Here is a 21,825-nt window from a genome sequence, read left to right as displayed (position 1 = left end):
GCTGTTTTTACATTTACCAGTTTCAGAAGAGGAGGCAAAAGAGCTAGAGGCTGAGTCTGCAAGGTAAGCCAAAACTTGCTGTTGCTGCTCCGGCTTTAAAAGCGGTTTTCCTACTCCCAGAAAAGAGAGCGTTCGAGGCCTTGTGTAGCCAGACAACGAACCTGGCTCCACAGCTCCAGACTTAGGAGGAATATTTTTATCCCCATGACCACCTGATGCTCCACTACCACTACCATCATTACCAGCTGACAATGAACGCCCACGGCCACGACCTCTTGCACAAGACTTCCTCATTGTTTTAAAAACTTAACCAAAGTAACTTTATTTGTTGCTGTCAAACAACTTACACGGTGAGCTATAACTTCAGTATGATTTCAATATCCCTTTACAGGTTGGTGAGAGCACAAGGAAAATGAGGCCCAATGTTACACACTCTGTTTTCTGTGGCACCAAATCACAGAGATGCCACACACGCAGGACTGTCACTCAAGCACAAATGTCAATATTAATCTCCCACCTATTTTATTTATTTTTTTTTTTCAGGGAGACTTTAGAAACCAAAAAATAATTAAAAAAAAAAGGCTTTCTATGGCCCACTGAGTGAGAGATGGCACACACAGGAGTCAGGAGTGGCACACAAGCCCTGAGGCCAATATTTTTCTCCCACTGATTGATGTAGTGATTTTATTTCAGGTAGATTTTAGAACCCAAATCAAGCAAAAAAATTAATAGGCTTTCTATGGCCCACAATTTGAGAGAGAGAGATGGCACACCCAGGAGTCAAGACTGGCACACAAGCAGAAAGGGCAATATTAATCTCCCACTGTTTGAATTTTTTTTTTTTTTTCAGGGAGACTTTAGAAACCAAATAATAATAAAAAAAAAGGCTTTCTATGGCCCACTGAGTGAGAGATGGCACACACAGGAGTCAGGAGTGGCACACAAGCCCTGAGGCCAATATTTTTCTCCCACTGATTGATGTAGTGATTTTTTTTCAGGTAGATTTTAGAACCCAAATCAAGCAAAAAAATTAATAGGCTTTCTATGGCCCACTGAGTGAGAGATGGCACACACAGGAGTCAGGAGTGGCACACAAGCCCTGAGGCCAATATTTTTCTCCCACTGATTGATGTAGTGATTTTTTTTCAGGTAGATTTTAGAACCCAAATCAAGCAAAAAAATTAATAGGCTTTCTATGGCCCACAATTTGAGAGAGAGAGATGGCACACCCAGGAGTCAAGACTGGCACACAAGCAGAAAGGGCAATATTAATCTCCCACTGTTTGAAGTTTTTTTTTTTTTTCAGGGAGACTTTAGGAACCAAATAATAATAAAAAAAGGCTTTCTATGGCCCACTGAGTGAGAGATGGCACACACAGGAGTCAGGAGTGGCACACAAGCCCTGAGGCCAATATTTTTCTCCCACTGATTGATGTAGTGATTTTATTTCAGGTAGATTTTAGTACCCAAATCAAGCAAAAAAATTAATAGGCTTTCTATGGCCCACTGAGTGAGAGATGGCTCACACAGGAGTCAGGAGTGGCACACAAGCCCTGAGGCCAATATTTTTCTCCCACTGATTGATGTAGTGATTTTTTTTCAGGTAGATTTTAGAACCCAAATCAAGCAAAAAAATTAATAGGCTTTCTATGGCCCACTGAGTGAGAGATGGCACACACAGGAGTCAGGAGTGGCACACAAGCCCTGAGGCCAATATTTTTCTCCCACTGATTGATGTAGTGATTTTATTTCAGGTAGATTTTAGAACCCAAATCAAGCAAAAAAATTAATAGGCTTTCTATGGCCCACAATTTGAGAGAGAGAGATTGCACACCCAGGAGTCAAGACTGGCACACAAGCAGAACGGGCAATATTATTCTCCCACTGTTTGAATTTTTTTTTTTTTTTCAGGGAGACTTTAGAAACCAAATAATAAAAATAAAAAAAGGCTTTTTATGGCCCACTGAGTGAGAGATGGCACACACAGGAGTCAGGAGTGGCACACAAGCCCTGAGGCCAATATTTTTCTCCCACTGATTGATGTAGTGATTTTTTTTCAGGTAGATTTTAGAACCCAAATCAAGCAAAAAAATTAATAGGCTTTCTATGGCCCACTGAGTGAGAGATGGCACACACAGGAGTCAGGAGTGGCACACAAGCCCTGAGGCCAATATTTTTCTCCCACTGATTGATGTAGTGATTTTTTTTCAGGTAGATTTTAGAACCCAAATCAAGCAAAAAAATTAATAGGCTTTCTATGGCCCACTGAGTGAGAGATGGCACACACAGGAGTCAGGAGTGGCACACAAGCCCTGAGGCCAATATTTTTCTCCCACTGATTGATGTAGTGATTTTTTTTCAGGTAGATTTTAGAACCCAAATCAAGCAAAAAAATTAATAGGCTTTCTATGGCCCACTGAGTGAGAGATGGCACACACAGGAGTCAGGAGTGGCACACAAGCCCTGAGGCCAATATTTTTCTCCCACTGATTGATGTAGTGATTTTTTTTCAGGTAGATTTTAGAACCCAAATCAAGCAAAAAAATTAATAGGCTTTCTATGGCCCACTGAGTGAGAGATGGCACACACAGGAGTCAGGAGTGGCACACAAACCCTGAGGCCAATATTTTTCTCACACTGATTTATGTAGTGATTTTTTTTCAGGTAGATTTTAGAACCCAAATCAAGCAAAAAAAATTAATAGGCTTTCTATGGCCCACTGAGTGAGAGATGGCACACAGGAGTCAGGAGTGGCACACAAGCCCTGAGGCCAATATTTTTCTCCCACTGATTGATGTAGTGATTTTTTTTTCAGGTAGATTTTAGTACCCAAATCAAGCAAAAAAATTAATAGGCTTTCTATGGCCCACTGAGTGAGAGATGGCACACACAGGGATGGCACTCTAGCAGAAATGCCAATCTTAATCTCCCACAAAAAAAAAAAAAACAGGGACTGTCCTACAATTACTATCTCCTTGCAGTAATCTCAGCCAGGTATGGCAGGCAGCAATAAGGAGTGGACTGATGCACAAATTAAATAAAAAGTGTGGACAAACAAAAAAGATAGCTGTGCAGAAAGGAAGGAACAAGAGGATTTGTGCTTTGAAAAAAGCAGTTGGTTTGCACAGCGTCGTACACACACAGGCACAGCAACGCAGCTATCAGGGTCAGGGAGCCTTCTAGGGCAGCCCAATGAGCGACAGCGCTGAGGAAAAAAAAATGTAGCTTCCACTGTCCCTGCAAACAAAAGGTGGTGTTGGACAGTGGAAATCGCTACAGCACAAGCGGTTTGCAGCTTTATGTACCCTGCCTATCACTATCCCTGCTTCTGAAGAAGCGGCAGCAACCTCTCCCTACGCTCAGATCAGCAGCAGTAAGATGGCGGTCGGCGGGAACGCCCCTTTATAGCCCCTGTGACGCCGCAGAAAGCAAGCCAATCACTGCAATGCCCTTCTCTAAGATGGTGGGGACCAGGACCTATGTCATCACGCTGCCCACACTCTGCGTTCACCTTCATTGGCTGAGAAATGGCGCTTTTCGTGTCATTGAAACGCGACTTTGGCGCGAAAGTCGCGTACCGCATGGCCGACCCCGCACAGGGGTCGGATCGGGTTTCATGAAACCCGACTTTGCCAAAAGTCGGCGACTTTTGAAAATGAACGACCCGTTTCGCTCAACCCTAATCAAGATAATTAGAGAAATTTGGGTTTCATTCAAAATTTTTCACGGTTTGCTTTACAGACTTTCTGTTTCCCTGGGCTGCACATTCAGCTTTGATGTGGTCTGTAGTTGAAAATCAGATAAGAGATTGTTAAAAAAACAAAAAAGCAAATAAAAATACTAAAACAGATAAGAGTTAAAAATTCTCCCACTCGACCATCAGAATGATGTGATGACATGTATGCAAATTTTATACATGAATGCAGAATCCTGTCGGCGTGTTGAAGATGCACTGTAAGGATCCAGAAGTTTGTAGTCAAATAGAGCGATTACAGATATTTAGTAGAAGACATTAATTCTAAGGCCGGGGTCACAGTTGCAACTGCAATGTGAGAAACTCGCACCTCAATACCTGGCACTGCCGCTGGCGGTTTGGATGAGAGCGTTCAGCTGCATAGAAATACATGCATCCGCACACTCCAGTCCTGAGTGCCGGCGGCAGTGCCAGGTATTGAGGCAAGAGACGTAAGAGAGTTTCTCGCATTGCAGTTGAAAGTGGGACACCGGCCTAAGCCTCAGAACCTCCTGCTTATAAGAAAACTGGGATCTATGACCAGGGCAAGTTTTATATAAAATAAGGGTTTTGGGGAACTTGCAAAGTATTAACTCTTTACCTGAAATGTTTATAACTAAACACTATAGACTGTCAAATAAACTGTTGTTCTAAATCAAAATCTAAATCATGTTTCCCTACAGTATTCAGCGCTGCCCAAACAATACTGCCAATCAGTGTCTTAATAATTCTTGTATACAGTGTCTCATAAAACTGTATATACTGCCCTTATCATACCGCCAATTCATATAACCACACTAAACATTTAAAAAATAAGATAAACTGCTTGATTTGCTGTTTTTGGGATAACCTTGTAAGGAGAACACAAGAAAATTGAAGCCACAGCCAATATAAACCCTCTAAGTATGGTATTTAAAATACCACATACTCTTTTCATGCCATGCATCAGCAACATTATGTGAAGACTTGTTCTGTAATATGATCTGTTCTGGAGCAGGTTACAATTTTTTTCCCGCCTGGAGTTCCTCTACCTAAAATATGGCTTCCAGCTATGAGCGCCAAATTAGAAATTTATATAGGATGGAACTGAAATACAACTATTTATGCTATACATAACGCAGCTATTGCTTGTTACCCAGGTAGTGAGGCGACCTTGGACCTCCTTTCTTATTGTTTCTGGTGGCCAAGGTTGCGTAGTGATGTATCTGACTTTGTGTTCTCTTGTAGTGTCTGTCCGTATTCTAAGACCCCCCATACTTTTCTATCTGGGGCTCTTTTACAATTAACTATTCCTGACCAACTATGAACTCATTTATCCATGAATTTCATCATGGATCTCCCTTCATCCGCTGGGAAAAAGGTTATCTTAGTTGTGATGGATAGGTTTAGTAAAATGGCGCACCTTAGGCCCCTTTCACACATCAGTTTTTTGCTATCAGTCGCAATCCGTCGAATTTTGAAAAACACGAATCCGGCGACTGATGCCGCCGGATCCGTTTTTTCTCATAGACTTGTATTAGCGACGGATTGCGACGGATGGCCTCACATTTCATCCGTCGTTCACCGGATCTGACGAAAATTGTTTGTCCAGCAGCCGGAGACGAAGGACAAAGTAAAGTTTTTTGTGTACGTCGAAAAATCGGACAGCGACGGATCTGAGAAGGATCCGTTGAGCCAATGGATTGTGACTGACTGCAAAAAACTGATGTGTGAAAGGGGCCTTATTGCTTTACCTGCTCTCCCTAATGCCAATACACTGGCTCATGGGTTTGTCATTGAGATCGTGAATGGGGTTCCCTCCAATGTGGTGTCAGGGGGAACCAGTTTGTATCTAAAGTTTGGTGGTCATTTTTTTCCTGCTTAGGAATGCATCTATCCTTTTCCTCGAGGGAAGGAACAACCGCACTCAATGAAATTTTTTCAAGTTGCAAAAAGTGTCTAAGTTTATTACATGTACAGAAAAAGCACCATACAGAAAAGCCAATGCGTGGAAGCAAGGCTTTTTCATACAGATGAGGTCAGTGATAAGCGATTTTACCTATGGGCACTTTCTGTATTATCATCAAAGTACTCACACCATGTCATGTATAGAATATTTACTGGGTGATATTATGCGTTGTTTTCATAGACTAGTTCATATACCTTAGCGGGCTAGTTATTTTGAACAGAATATTTGAGTTTATTTTATATTCACATGTACTGTATACAGTTATATGAAAAAGTTTGGGCACCCCTATTAATCTTAAGCTTAATGTTTTATAAAAATTGTTTTTTTTGCAACAGCTATTTCAGTTTCATATATCTAATAACTGTTGGACACAGTAATGTTTCTGCCTTGAAATGAGGTTTATCGTACTATCGTAACAGAAAATGTGCAATCTGCATTCAAACAAAATTTGACAGGTGCATAAGTATGGGCACCCTTATCATTTTCTTGTTTTAAATACTCCTACCTACTTTTTACTAACTTACTAAAGCACTTTTTTTGTTTTGTAACCTCATTGAGCTTTGAACTTCATAGCCAGGTGTATGCAATCATGAGAAAAGCTACTTAAAGTGGCCACTTGCAAGTTGTTCTCCTGTTTGAATCTCCTCTGAAGAGTGGCATCATGGGCTCCTCAAAACAACTGTCAAATGATCTGAAAACAAAGATTATTCAACATAGTTGTTCAGGGGAAGGATACAAAAAGCTGTCTAAGAGATTTAACCTGTCAATTTCCACTGTGAGGAACATAGTATGGAAATGGAAGAACACAGGTACAGTTCTTGTTAAGGCCAGAAGTGACAGGCCAAGAAAAACATCAGAAAGGCAGAGAAGAAGAATGGTGAGATCAGTCAAGGACAATCCTCAGACCACCTCCACAGAGCTGCAGCATCAACCTGCTGCAGATGGTGTCACTGTGCATCGGTCAACTATACAACACACTTTGCACAAGGAGAAGCTGTATGGGAGAGTGATGCGAAAGAAGCCGTTTCTGCAAGCACGCCACCAACAGAGTCGGCTGAGGTATGCAAAAGCACATTTGGAGAAGCCAATTTCTTTATGGAAGAAGGTCCTGTGGACTGATGAAACCAAGATTGAGCTGTTTGGTCATACAAAAAGCGTTATGCATGGCGGCAAAAAAACACAGCATTCCAAGAAAAACACTTGCTACTCACAGTAAAATTTGGTGGAGGTTCCATCATGCTTTGGGGCTGTGTGGCCAATGCCAGTACCGGGAATCTTGTTAAAGTTGAGGGATGCATGGATTCCTCTCAGTATCAGCAGATACTTGACAATAATGTTCATGAATCAGTGACAAAGTTGAAGTTACGCAGGGGATGGATCTTTCAGCAAGACAATGATTCAAAACACCGCTCCAAATCTACTCAGGCATTCATGCAGAGGAACAATTACACTGTTCTGGAATGGCCATCCCAGTCCAGAGACCCGAATATCATTGAACATCTGTGGGATCATTTGAAAAGGGCTGTCCATGCTCGGCGACCATCAAACTTAACTGAACTGGAATTGTTTTGTAAAGAGGACTGGTCAAAAATACCTTCATCCAGGATCCAGGAACTCATTAAAAGCTACAGGAAGCGACTAGAGGCTGTTATTCTTGCAAAAGGAGGATCTACTAAATATTAATGTCACTTTTCTGGTGAGGTGCCCATACTTATGCACCTGTCAAATTTTGTTTGAATGCAGATTGCACATTTTCTGTTAGTACAATAAACCACATTTCAAGGCAGAAACATTACTGTGTCCAACAGTTATTAGATATATGAAACTGAAATAGCTGTTGCAAAAAAAAACAATTTTTATAAAACATTAAGCTTAAGATTAATAGGGGTGCCCAAACTTTTTCATATAACTGTATGTACAGCACATTAATTGTTTTATGTATTTGTCTTGCAGTGAGGTTTGAACTCTGCTTCCACTCATTGGCTTTTCCATGTGGTGATTTTTCTGTACATGTAATAAACTTAGACACATTTTGCAACTTGACAAAATTTATTGAGTGTAATTGTTCCTTCCCTTGGTGACTACAATGGGCTTAGTCCATATTCAGCCTGCACCTCCATTCTAGCAGAGTGCGCATCATTTTCTCTTTTTATCCTTTTCCTTACAGGAAAGATATATATCTTGGTGTTAGCCAGTAGATAGAAAAATATTTAGAATTGAGAGTCCTCAGTGGTTGGTACCTTTTATTAGCTAACTGAAAAGATGGTAACAAATTGCAAGCTTTCGAGACTACACAGGTCTCTTCATCAGGCAAAGACTAAAAGAAATTCTGAAGAATCACATATTTATGCACAACATAACAAAAAAAAACATGGATAAGACAGGTCACTTGAGGCAGAATTGCCATGAGTGATAAACAGTTATGTCCATAAATATTGGACCAGTTTTTAGATAAGGAATGTTTTATTGTCCTCTGATTGGGGTCTGGTTCTGTTGTGATGACCCCACATGGTCTGAGGGGCAAGTTCCTTAGTTGATGTAAAAAGACATACATCCATGCGACACATTCATTCCTGCACTAAGACTGTCAAAGGTCATTATCAGTTTATATTCCCATACCCTTCTGTCTCTCTAAGATTTGAAGCTACCTTTTAAAACAAGTAATTTCATGTCCATAATGTTATGATTTGGGAGAAAAATGTACTGCCACAGGTAGATCCATTCTTTTTTCTCTTATTGTGTGGCGGTGAGAATTCATTCTTGTTCTAAGCTTTTGCCCTGTCTCCCCCACATACAGACCCCCAGTTGGACATGATGCCTCTGGCCTACTACCGCTACATTGATGATATTTTAATCATCTGGACGGAGTTTGAGCCACAGCTAAAGACGTTCCATGAACAGTTTAATCAATTTCATCCTACCATCAACTTGACATTCAACTACTCCTGTACTGAAATTAACTTTTTGGACACCATCATTAAGCTGCAGAACAATAAAATAGAGACATCCCTGTATCAGAAGCCAATCGACCATCCAACATACCTTAAATGGGATAGTTTTCATGCAAAACACATAAAAAACTCTATTGTCTACAGCCAAGCCATCAGATACAATCGTATATGTTCCAACCCAATGGATAGGCATGAACAACTTGGTCGCCTCTGAAAAACCATTTTGAATCAAGGCTACCATCCAAGAACAATTGAAAAAAGATTACAAGAGCCACCAGAGTATCAAGGAATCACCTGCTACATTACAAAGCTAAAGAAGAAAATAACCGGGTGCCTCTAGTAGTTACCTACAATCCAAATTTGGAAGTGCTAAGGGGAGCTGCACAGAAATTACAACCTTTACTACAAAAAGATGCCCGCTTACAATCTATTCTTCCAGACCCCCCACTAATGTGTTTTAGGCAGCCCCCAAATCTAAGAAGCATCATTGTCAAGAGCTCCCTGTCCTCTCCAACAGCTGCAGGTACTTTTCCTTGCAATCAGAAAAATGTAAAACCTGTCCATTTATAATGACCACAGACAAGATAAAGATCCCCAATTCACATCAGGACTACAAGATACCAGCTACATTCAGCTGCGTCACTTCTAATGTGGTGTACTTAATTATTTGTACTAAATGTCCAACTGGGGGTCTGTATGTGCGGGAGACAGGGCAAAAGCTTAGAACAGGATTGAATTCTCTCCGCCACACAATAAGAGAAAAAAGAATGGATCTGTTAGGGTTGGCGGAACGCACCGAATATATTAATTAGGTGAGATAGGTGCGTTTGCAACCCGGGATCCACCGTGCAGGAAAGAACCTGCTGCTAAGTAATGCGGTGAAGTAAATTAGTATAAACGAACTCTGTTACTTCACAGAGCCCGTAGTAAAGAGAACGCTGTGCCCTGTTTAGCTCACAGGGGACACAGCTACTGAGTAAAGCCGACAGTGGTCATGCAGTCCAAACCAAACACGCAGCTCCTCTCCGGTGGAGTTGGAATTCTAATGGCTATTAGCCAGCCCTGAATTCACTCATAAGGATCTCCTCGCCGGAGGTGCCAGCATTCTAGGGGCTTATTTCAGCCGGGTCCCTGACTGCATACACACAAAACTCCTCGCTGGAGGTGCCAGCATTCTATGGGCTTATTTCAGCCGGGTCCCTGACCACACACACGACCACACTGGCGCTGTGCTCATACATATTTGATACTAGCGCATGGCCGTGCAGTCATGAGAACCTTTTATAGCTGCAGCAACTTCAGGACCTTCCCAGAAGGACCAATGGAAGGCTTCCACAGAACTTGATCAGGTTCAGGACCTTCCTGGAGGACCAATGGAAGTTGCTGCAGTACCTGAGCATGTGACCCTTGATCTCCATTGAGAGATCTTACCCTGGGCATGCTCAGTGTGTGCAAAGCAGGACTTAGTCCCAGAAAAGCCTGCTTGCCGCAGACCAGTGCAGGGTACAATAGCAGAGCCTGGAGAGGCAGCAGTAACCCTTTGCACAGTATCAGATTCAGTGAGACGCTGGGACCGACGTCTCCGCTGAGCAGGCTCCACTGCGGCTGATGCAGAATGGGAGACCACAGTAGACATGGTTTGACATTCCCCCTGTGCAGCGGTGGGAACTCGACTCCTAATATTACCCCCCTGCCTTGAGCCTCACTACGCTCAAAAGCTGCAATGAGCAGCGGAGCCCGAATGTGCTCCACAGGTTCCCAGGTTCTGTCCTCTGGGCCATGACCTTTCCAGTCCACCAGATAAAATTTCTTGCCACATACCACCTTGCACCCCATGATAGCATTCACCTCAAACACATCCGTGGATGAACCCGACGTCCCGGCAGATGACTCGGAAAACCGGGGCAAATGGACAGGCTTTAAGAGAGAGACGTGGAAAGTGTCGGTGATACCAAGGAGCGGAGGAATGGCCAAATGGTAGACTACAGGGTTGACCTGTTCCAGAACCTTGAACGGGCCAATGTAGCGAGGCCCAAACTTAGTGGACTCAACTCGCAGCCTAATGTTACGGGCGGAGAGCCACACTAAGTCGCCAGGAGCAAAGGTCGGAGTGGGGCGCCGGTGTGTATCAGCAGAAACCCTCATTCTCTCCTTGGAGGCCTGGATGGCATCCTGTGTGTGGTCCCAAATGTCACGTGCCTCCACCGCCCAGTCTGCCACCGTAGAATCGGTGGATGACAAGGGCATGGGCACAGGGACACGCGGATGCTGGCCGTAATTAAGGAGAAAAGGAGTCTGCACAGTGGAATCGGCTACGGCGTTGTTCAAGGCAAATTCCGCCCAATGTAGCAAAGATGCCCAGTCATCCTGCCTAGCAGACACAAAATGTCGCAAGTATGTCACCAGAGTCTGGTTGGTCCTCTCTACCAACCCATTCGTCTCGGGATGATATGCAGAGGAGAGATTCAGCTCTATGCTGAGTAAACGGCAGAGCTCTCTCCAAAACTGAGATGCGAACTGGGGACCCCGGTCGCTGACAATTTTATCAGGCATTCCATGTAAACGGAAAATATGCTTTATGAATAATGCCGCCAAGGCCCGTGCAGAAGGTAACCGTGGAAGCGGCACCAAGTGCACCATCTTAGAGAAATGATCGGTGACAGCCCAGATAACGGTGCAGCTTCGAGACTTGGGTAAGCCCACCACGAAGTCCATCCTGACCATCTCCCAGGGCCTGTCTGCCACTGGCAGGGGGTAAAGCAACCCAGCAGGCCGTTGCCGAGGAGACCGATTCTGGGTGCAGGAAACGCACACCTGAATATAGTCCCTGACATCACGGGCCATATGTGGTCACCAGTACGTCCTTGTCAAAAGCTCAGATGTCCTTTTGGTCCCAAAATGCCCACCCACTCTGGACGAATGAGCCCAAGAGAGAACCTCCGGTCGCAATTTCGCTGGCACGAAAGTTTTGCCCGGGGGCACGGACTCTAGCGAAACCGGAGCCACAGTTCTCAGGCTCTCAGAAGGGACAATAAGCCAAGGCTCCTTCTTCTCAGATGACACAACGGAGTGGGAGAGAGCATCGGCACAAATGTTCTTCTCCCCAGAGAGAAAATAGAGAGTAAAATGAAACCGGGAGAAGAACAGGGACCATCTAGCCTGGCGAGAATTCAGTCACTGGGCTGTCTGTAGATATACCAAGTTCTTGTGGTCAGTGAATACCTGGAAGGGAAAGCGAGCTCCCTCCAAGAGGTGTCAACACTCTGAGAAAGCCAACTTCATGGCAAGCAACTCCCTGTCCCTGATGGAATAATTCCTCTTCGCTGGTGTGAAGGTCTTGGAGAAGAAGAAGCAAGGATGCTTCCGACCTTGAGCATCCTTTTGGAAAAGGAATGCTCCAGCACCAACGGATGAGGCATCCACCTCCATGATAAATGGCTTATCTACATCGGGGCGATGTAGAATGGGAGTGCTAGTGAAGTGTGACTTAATCGAGAGAAAGGCCTTGGAGACATCCTCCGACCACAACTTGGGATTTGCTCCCTTCTTGGTGAGGGCAACCAAGGGAGCTACCAAAGTTGAGAAGTGTGGAATGAACTGGCAATAGTAATTAATGAACCCCATAAAGCGCTGCACCGCTTTAAGTGAATGGGGTTCCTGCCAGCCCATCACAGCCTGTAGCTTGGCAGAATCCATAGCCAAACCCTGGGCAGAGATTACATAACCAAGGAAAGGCAATGACTCCTGCTCAAACACACACTTCTCCAACTTGGCATAGAGGGAGCTTGCCCATAAGAGGTCGAAGACTTTGTGAACATCTCTCCGATGGGAGTCAATATCTGGAGAGTAGATGAGAATATCATCCAGATAGACTACGACCGAGGTGGTGAGCCATATCCCAGAAGATGTTGTTTACAAAGTCTTGGAAAATGGCTGGGGCATTACAGAGCCCGAAGGGCATCACCAGATATTCATAGTGCCCATCCCTGGTGATAAAAGCCGTCTTCCATTCGTCCCCCTCACGGATGCGAATCAGGTTGTAAGCACCCCGCAGATCTAATTTAGTAAATACCCTTGCTCCCCGTAGCCTATCAAAGAGCTCAGATATCAGGGGTAGTGGGTACTTGTTCTTAACGGTGATGGCGTTAAGACCCCTGTAGTCTATGCATGGACGTAATTCTCGACTCTTCTTCTGCACGAAGAACCCAGCCCCTGCAGGTGACACTGACTTCCTAATGAATCCTCTTGCCAGATTCTCTTGGATGTACTGAGACAATGCCTCCGTCTCCGGGAGAGATAACGGATAGACTCGACCCCGGGGAGGCTCAGCACCAGGCAAGAGATCGATAGGACAGTCATAGGGGCGGTGAGGCGGAAGGGTCTCCGCAGCCCTTTTGGAGAACACATCCGCATAGGGCCAATAGTGCTTGGGGAGAGAGGAAAGATCTGCAAGTACCTCTGTTGTAACAACCTGAACGCACTCCCTCTGACATCTACCCTCACAGGATTCACTCCATCCCAAAATTCTCTATGAGGACCACTCAATATGAGGAGAATGATAGCGTAGCCATGGTATCCCCAACAGGACCTCATCAATTCCCTCAGGAATGACTAATAGAGAGATAATCTCCTGATGTGATGGAGACACAGAAAGAGTGAAAGGAATGGTTTGGTGTGTAATCTGTGAGGGTAGTGTCGACCCATTTACCACTCGAAAAAAATGGGTACTGGTTTGGTGAGCATCACCAGGGGTATTGTGTGTTGCTGGGTGAAAGCGGATGACATAAAATTACCCTCCAACCTAGAGTCCATGCATAGCTCTACCATAAGAGTGGATGGGCCTATGGTAATTGTCCCCTTGAAGGACAACTTAGAGGCGAACGTCGCCGTGTCTAGTGTACCTCCTCCAACTGTTACTAGACGCTGATGTTTCCCCGACCGCTGAGGACACTTGGAGGAAAGATGTCCTGACTGACGGAAAACATGACAGACCTTAAGTGCATGAGCGGACCGGGACTTGGACCCCCCTCGTGACCCCTCTTTGGCCTCATGTGACTTGGGCGCCTGGACCAGAGATTCCAAAGGTCTGGCGAAGGTGGGAGCCAGCCGAAACCTCTGCCTACACTGGGCTCGCTCCAACCTTCGCTCGTGAAAACGAAGGTCTATGCGAGTTGATACAGCTATGAACTCCTCCAGTGTGGCGGGAATCTCCCTAGTGGCCAAAGCGTCCTTCACATGGTCAGCCAGCCCCCTCCAAAATACAGGTATGAGGGATTTATCTGGCTACTCCAACTCAGACGCTAATGTCCGGAAGTGGATGGCAAAATGGTTGACCATGGTCGAACCCTGAGTCAATGCCAGCAGTTGGAGCGCCGTATCATGGGTGACTTGAGGTCCTACAAAGTCCTGTTTCAGAGTGCCAAGAAACTGAGGAACACTCTGCACCACATGATCGTTGCGCTCCCACAGCGGCGTAGCCCACTCCAAAGCTCTGTCCGACAGGAGAGAGATTATGAATCCCACCTTTGCCCGCTCTGTGGGAAAACGTGCAGCCAGGAGCTCGAGATGTATGCCACACTGGCTCACGAAACCCCTACAGGACTTACTGTCCCCAGAGTATTTTTCAGGCAACGGGAGGTGAGATAAGGTCGGAACAGAGGTGGCAGTGGGTAAAGCTGCTGCAGCCACGCTAGCAGCCTGAACAGCTATTGCGGTAACATCCACCGCCGAGGTTGCACGCTCGAGAGACGCCAAGCGGCCCTCCAGCAGCTGGATGTACCCCTGCAATCGCTGTTCATCCGCCATTACTTAGCCAGATCCTGGCGCTAGTATACTGTTAGGGTTGGCGGAAAGCACCGAATATATTTCTTAGGTGAGATAGGTGCGTTTGCAACCCGGGATCCACCGTGCAGGAAAGAACCTGCTGCTAAGTAAGGTGGTGAAGTAAATTAGTATAAATGAACTCTGTTACTTCACAGAGCCCGTAGTAAAGAGAACACTGTGCCCTGTTTAGCTCACAGGGGACACAGCTACTGAGTAAAGCCGACAGTGGTCATGCAGTCCAAACCAGACACACAGCTCCTCTCCGGTGGAGCCGGAATTCTAATGGCTATTAGCCAGCCCTGAATTCACTCATAAGAAACTCCTCGCCGGAGGTGCCAGCATTCTAGGGGCTTATTTCAGCCGGGTCCCTGACTGCATACACACAAAACTGTTCGCCGGAAGTGCCAGCATTCTATGGGCTTATTTCAGCAGGGTCCCTGACCACACACATGGCCACACTGGCGCTGAGCTCATACATATTTGATACTAATGCATGGCCGTGCGGTCATGAGAACCTTTTATAGCTGCAGCAACTTCAGGACCTTCCCAGAAGGACCAATGGAAGGCTCCCACAGAACTTGATCAGGTTCAGGACTTCCTGGAGGACCAATGGAAGTTGCTGCAGTACCTGAGCATGTGACCCTTGATCTCCATTGAGAGATCTTACCCTGGGCATGCTCAGTGTGTGCAAAGCAGGACTTAGTCCCAGAAAAGCCTGCTTGCCGCAGACCAGTGCAGGGTACAATAGCAGAGCCTGGAGAGGCAGCAGTAACCCTTTGCACAGTATCAGATTCAGTGAGACGCCGAGACCGACATCTCTGCTGAGCAGGCTCCACTGTGGCTGATGCAGAATGGGAGACCGCAGCAGACATGGTTCGAGATTCCTCCTGTGCAGCGGCGGGAACTCGACTCCTAAGAGGATCTACCTGTGGCAATACATTTTTGTCTCCCAAGTCATAACATAATGGACATGAAATTACTTGTTTTAAAAGGTAGCTTCAAATCTTAGAGAGACAGAAGGGTGTGGGAATATAAACTGATAATGACCTTTGACAGTCTTAGTGCGGGAATGAATGTGTCGCATGGATGTATGTCTTTTTACATCAACTAAGAAACTTGCCCCTCAGACCATGTGGGGTCATTACATCAGAACCAGACCCCAATCAGAGGACAATAAAACATTCCTTATCTAAAAACTGGTCCAATATTTATGGACATAACTGTTTATCACTCATGGTAATTCTGCCTCATGTCACCTGTCTTATCCATGTTTTTTTTTCTGTGCTATGCTGTGCATAAATATGTGATTCTTCAGAATTTCTTTTAATCTTGCCTGATGAAGAGACCTGTGCAGTCTCGAAAGCTTGCTATTTGTTACCATCTTTTCAATTAGCCATTAAAAGGTATCAACCACTGAGGACTCTCAATTCTAAATATTATTATTATTATTATTATTATTATTATTATTTATTATTAAAGCGCCATTTATTCCATGGCGCTTTACATATGAGGAGGGGTATACATAATAAAAACAAGTACAATAATCTTGAACAATACAAGTCACAGCCAAGTCAATCGGTGATTACTGCAGGTTGTAGGCTTGCCGGAAGAGGTAGGTCTTCAGGTTCTTTTTGGAGGTTACGACGGTAGGTGAGAGTCTGATTTGTTGTGGTAGAGAGTTCCTGAGTAGGGGTGATGCCCGAGAGAAATCTTGTATGCGATTGTGGGAAGAGGAGATAAGAGGGGAGTAGAGAAGGAGATCTTGTAAGGATCGGAGGTTGCATGCAGGAAAGTACCTGGAGACGAGGTCACAGATGTATGGAGGAGACAGGTTGTGGATGGCTTTGTATGTCATGGTTAGGCTTTTGTACTTGTACTTGTATTTTTCTATCCTTTTCCTTGGAATTCCACCCTCAAACTAATCATGAGACTGAACTCATAAACCAAAGATTGGAGTCATAGGTCAGATTTTTGTGCCAGATAAGTGGGAGGATTGTCTTTTTTTATCACTGGCTGAGTTTGCTTTAAACAATCATTGTATAGCGTTCACTGGTAAGTCGCCTTTTTTGTGCATATAGCTTCCATCTACAATTCTGTTACTTCAGTAAAAATGAGTCTTCAGGGGTTCCTGGGGAGGAACAATACTCATCTTCACTCTCATCTGTGTGGGAAGGGGGTCAAAATAATTTAAAGATCATGGGGAGTCAAATACAAACAAATGGCTCATAAAAATGAATGTCAGGTCTGGACCTGGGGGTGAATGAGTTGGTATGGCTGTCCACCAAAAATATTAAATTAAAAGTTCCTTCTTGGAAACTAAGTCCTAGGTTTATTGGTCATTATAAGGAGGTCGCCGTAATCAACCATGTTACTTTTCTTCTCAAGCTTCTTCCAACTTTCAAGATCCATAAAGTTTTCCACAAGTGTCTTTACGCAAAAAATATGTTGCACCTGTGGTACCATAAACATGAGGATGAATGACCTCGGGGAGATCAAAACATCCAACACCGCGGGCATTTGCATATTTCCCTTAAGGGATGGGGGCAGTGTTCTGGATCACTGCGTTGAGAAACACGTGATGGTGTCTCCGCGGTGTTGGATGTTTTGATCTCCCCGAGGTCATTCATCCTCATGCTTATAGTCTTTTCACTAGGCACTGCTCCTAATAGCCAGTTTCCTACTCCACACTGATGAAGGGCAAATACCCCGAAACAGCTGTCTGTGGATGGATACCATGTTTTCGCATAGGTGGTTTTCCTTTATTGGATGCTGCCCTTCCCGTGGTTGTTCCTTCCCGGTGAAAGACCTGACTATTCATTGCTTGGGTTGAGAAACACGTGACGGTGTCTCCGCGGCTTTTCTACATGCATTTGCATATTTCCCTTAAGGGATAGGGGCAGTGTTCTGGATCACTGCGTTGAGAAACACGTGATGGTGTCTCCGTGGTGTTGGATGTTTTGATCTCCCCGAGGTCATTCATCCTCATGTTTATAGTCTTTTCACTAGGCACTGCTCCTAATAGCCAGTTTCCTACTCCACACTGATGAGGGGCAAATACCGCGAAACAGCTGTCTGTGGATGGATACCATGTTTTGGCATAGGTGGTTTTCCTTTATTGGATGCTGCTCTTCCCGTGGTTGTTCCTTCCCGGTGAAAGACCTGGCTATTCATTGCTTGCGTTGAGAAACACGTGATGGTGTCTCCATGGCTTTTCTACATGCATTTGCATATTTCTCTTAAGGGATGGGGGCAGTGTTCAGGATCACTGCGTTGAGAAACACGTGATGGTGTCTCCGCGGTGTTGGATGTTTTGATCTCCCCGAGGTCATTCATCCTCATGTTTATAGTCTTTTCACTAGGCACTGCTCCTAATAGCCAGTTTCCTACTCCACACTGATGAGGGGCAAATATCCCGAAACAGCTGTCTGTGGATGGATACCATGTTTTGGCATAGGTGGTTTTCCTTTATTGGATGCTGCCCTTCCCAAGGTTGTTCCTTCCCGGTGAAAGACCTGGCTATTCATTGCTTGGGTTGAGAAACACGTGATGGTGTCTCCGCGGCTTTTCTACATGCATTTGCATATTTCCCTTTAGGGATGGCGGCAGTGTTCTGGATCACTGTGTTGAGAAACACGTGATGGTGTCTCCGCGGTCTTGGATGTTTTGATCTCCCCGAGGTCATTCATCCTCATGTTTATAGTCTTTTCAGTAGGCACTGCTCCTAATAGCCAGTTTCCTACTCCACACTGATGAGGGGCAAATACCCCGAAACAGCTGTCTGTGGATGGATACCATGTTTTGGCATAGGTGGTTTTCCTTTATTGGATGCTGCCCTTCCTGTAGTTGTTCCTTCCCGGTGAAAGACCTGGCTATTCATTGCTTGCGTTGAGAAACACGTGATGGTGTCTCCGCGGCTTTTCTACGTGCATTTGCACCTGTGGTACCTGTTATGATCTGGTGGCCTAGGAGCAGCATGGACGAGCTCTGGAGTAGATGGCCTCTATACTGACCGCAGACCCTGAACTTAACACCGCAACTATAAGTAGCCGTGGGATGTTCCTGTCACTCCCTCGACACCTCGTCACAGCCGGAGGACTAATTACCCCTAAAGAAAGAAACAGGAAAACTATCTTGCCTCAGAGAAAATCCCCAAAGGAAAGACAGCCCCCCACAAATATTGACTGTGAGAGGAGAGTGAAATTACAAACGCAGACTGAAAACAGAATTTAGCAAAGGAGGCCACGCTACCTAGAAAGAAAAGACAGGACAGAGTACTGTGTGGTCAGTATTAAAATACTACAAAAATCCACCACAGAGAATACAAAAATCTCCACACCTAATTAAAGGCATGGAGGGTAACTCTGCGACTCCAGAGCTTCCAGCTTGGCTGAATAAATCCTTACACAGACAAAGCTGGACAAGAAAAAACATAGCAATTCACTGAACTATAAAGTCCACCGCATGTGGACAGCAAAAACAAAGCCAGGACTTATCTTTGATGATTTGGACAATCCAGCAGGAGAAACCAAGCAGAGATGTGAATCCTCCAGAAAAACAGTGGACAACTGGCACTCCCTAAAGGGTGAAGCCAGACTAAATAGCCCCGTCCAAAGTGGAAGCACCTGATGACTGCTGTGAAGGACAAACAGCAGCACTACCACTTATAACCACCGGAGGGAGCCCAAGAGCAGAACCCACAACAGAATTCACAACAGGTACCGTCACTTTTACCACCGCCACTGGTTATTATTGATGGCAATTTAGAATTTCAATTAGCTAGAATCGTCGATTCCTGTAAGGTTCGCCACTCTGTACAGTACATGGTGCGTTGGAAGGGGTATGGTCTTGAGGAGAGGATGTGGGTGTCAGCTTCTGAGGTTAATGCCGGTAGGTTGATACGTTCCCTTCATTTGGCCCATCAAGATAAATCCAGCCCTGACGGCCCTGGAAGAAGGGGGTACTGTCATTAGTGTGTCACATTCTCCTGGGAGATTTGGGGTTAGACTAGTGTGAGGGTGGGGCAGAGCGGTAGCCATAGCCGAGAGCAACCCCTGCAGTACACTCTGGCCCCCTTCACATGCACACAATGTCCATTCTGCTGCATACCTGAGTCCTGTGTCTCTGCGCCGCCTGGGTCCACTCGGTGTATCAGGATACCTCTTTTTAATGGTACTCCACAAAGGGAAACAAAGTCCAATTCAACTTTAAAAACAACTGCTTTACTTGTTCCAGTCCGCAGCACATCCATTTTTCTTACAGAAATTACGTCATTTTCCACAGCACACACTTCTGTTCCTTTCCCTGTTTCTCTGTTCCTTTCACTAAGCTCGCTTCCAGGATGAACCGTCCCGCTTGGTTCCTCAGCATCCTCCTTGGCTAAGCTCACATTGTTTTAGCATTCCCCCGGCTGTTTCACCCGTTTCTGAGGGCGTCAGCCCATGCCATAAGCCGCCACATTCTGGAGTGACCTGCCTGTACTGCTTAGTCTTCTGTGTAGCGAACGCAGTCCCACTAATACTACGCTGCTGTAATAATTATAGGGGATAACTCAGGAGACTCTTTGCGTGGAACAAGACAACTACAGGACACAGTTTTATAAGTGGTAAAGTCTATATTATCACACGGCGATTCAAACAGGTGCAGAGAGAAACTCAAGTCCACAACACTTGGTGTAAATATTAAAGGGACACTGTCACCCCCTCCAGCCGTTATAAACTAAAAGAGCCACCTTGTGCAGCAGTAAAGCTGCATTCTACCAAGGTGGCTCTTTTAGTATTTGTTGCTGTTATTCCCAAAATAAAGCATTTTATAACTTCTCCAAAATACCTTTCTTTAGACCTGGAGGCAGGTCTGAACCCCCCTCTTTGAAGCGCCAAACTGCCGTCAGTCATATCTTCTGGGGCGCTGGTCGCCACCCCCTCAGCGCTGTTTTCCTCGGAAATCCAGCGCCTGCGCTGTGCTCTTCTGCCTTGGGCAGGCGCATTGAGCATTGGCCGTCTGACCTCACCTGCTGGGTTGCAGACTGCGCCTGTGCGGGCAGTGCGGCCACCCTGCTACTGAATCCCCGCCCCGCAGCGTGTTATGCATTATGCACAGTGTGGGGCTGGAAGGCGGGGGACCTGGGGGAGCATCTGACAAGCGCAGTGCGCATGCCCAGGAATCCCAGCCCCGCACTGTGCATAATGCATAACACACTGCGGGGCGGGGATTCAGTAGCTGGGTGGCCGCACTGCCTGCACAGGCGCAGTCTGCAACCCAGCAGGTGAGGTCAGACGGCCAATGCTCAATGCGACTGCCCAAGGCAGAAGAGCACAGCGCAGGCACCGGATTTCCGAGGAAAACAGCGCTGAGGGGGCGGCGACCAGCGCCCCAGAAGATATGACTGATGGCAGTTTGGCGCTTCAAAGAGGGGGGTTCAGACCTGCCTCCAGGTCTAAAGAAAGGTATTTTGGAGAAGTTATAAAACGCTTTATTTTGGGAATAACAGCAGCAAAAACTAAAAGAGCCACCTTGGTAGAATGCAGATTTACTGCTGCACAAGGTGGCTCTTTTAGTTTATAACTGCTGGAAGGGGTGACAGTGTCCCTTTAAATGTAGCTTAGCAGACTATAGGGAACTTCAGAGGAAAATGCAATAAAGAAGAAAGTCTATGAAGCACAGTTATTCTTGAGGATACTTGACACGAATAAATCCTTGTCTTAGTCCAAACACAGATAGATAAGCTTATAAGGCAGTTCAAATAATATCTTAGCTCAACCAGGGAGGCCTGGTTAATAGTCTCAGGTTTTTGCAGAGCAGCAAACGCTTACATGTCCAGCAAATGCAGATGGAAGTAAATATGAGCAGCAGATGAAGGAGGATTACTGGAACTGGTGTATGCAGCAAGAACTCAGAGCAGAGTAGCAGAATCACCACACAGGTTCACAGGACCAGGTATATAGCCAGGGAGTAATAAGAGGTCAGGAGCTGGATGCAAGGCAGAATACTCTAGCACAGACTGAAGGCTGGGGTGGTTTTTTATAGCAGGAAAACACAGTGCACATGAGACCAAAGACACCATCTTGGAAAAGGGCAGTAATGCACAAAAGGTAAAAAATGTTCAGAGTCCTGACATTACTCCCTCCTTAGAAGCGGCCTCAGGATGATCCTGGACCTGGTTTCTCAGGGAATCTCTGATGAAAACGAGAAATCTTCTGTTGGGCATTGATGTTTTCCACAGGTTCCCAAGAGTCTTCCTCAGGGGGATATCCCTGCCATCTTATCAGATATTGGAGCCGATTCCTGCGAATCCTGGAATCAATAATTTCCTCCACCACAAATTGTTCTTGCCCATCAATCACCACAGGCTGCGGAGGTGGCACAACACATCC

Source organism: Ranitomeya variabilis, chromosome 1 (assembly GCF_051348905.1).
Source record: "Ranitomeya variabilis isolate aRanVar5 chromosome 1, aRanVar5.hap1, whole genome shotgun sequence".
NCBI classification, from domain to species: Eukaryota; Metazoa; Chordata; class Amphibia; order Anura; family Dendrobatidae; genus Ranitomeya; species Ranitomeya variabilis.
Note: the sequence above shows the minus strand (reverse complement) of the source record.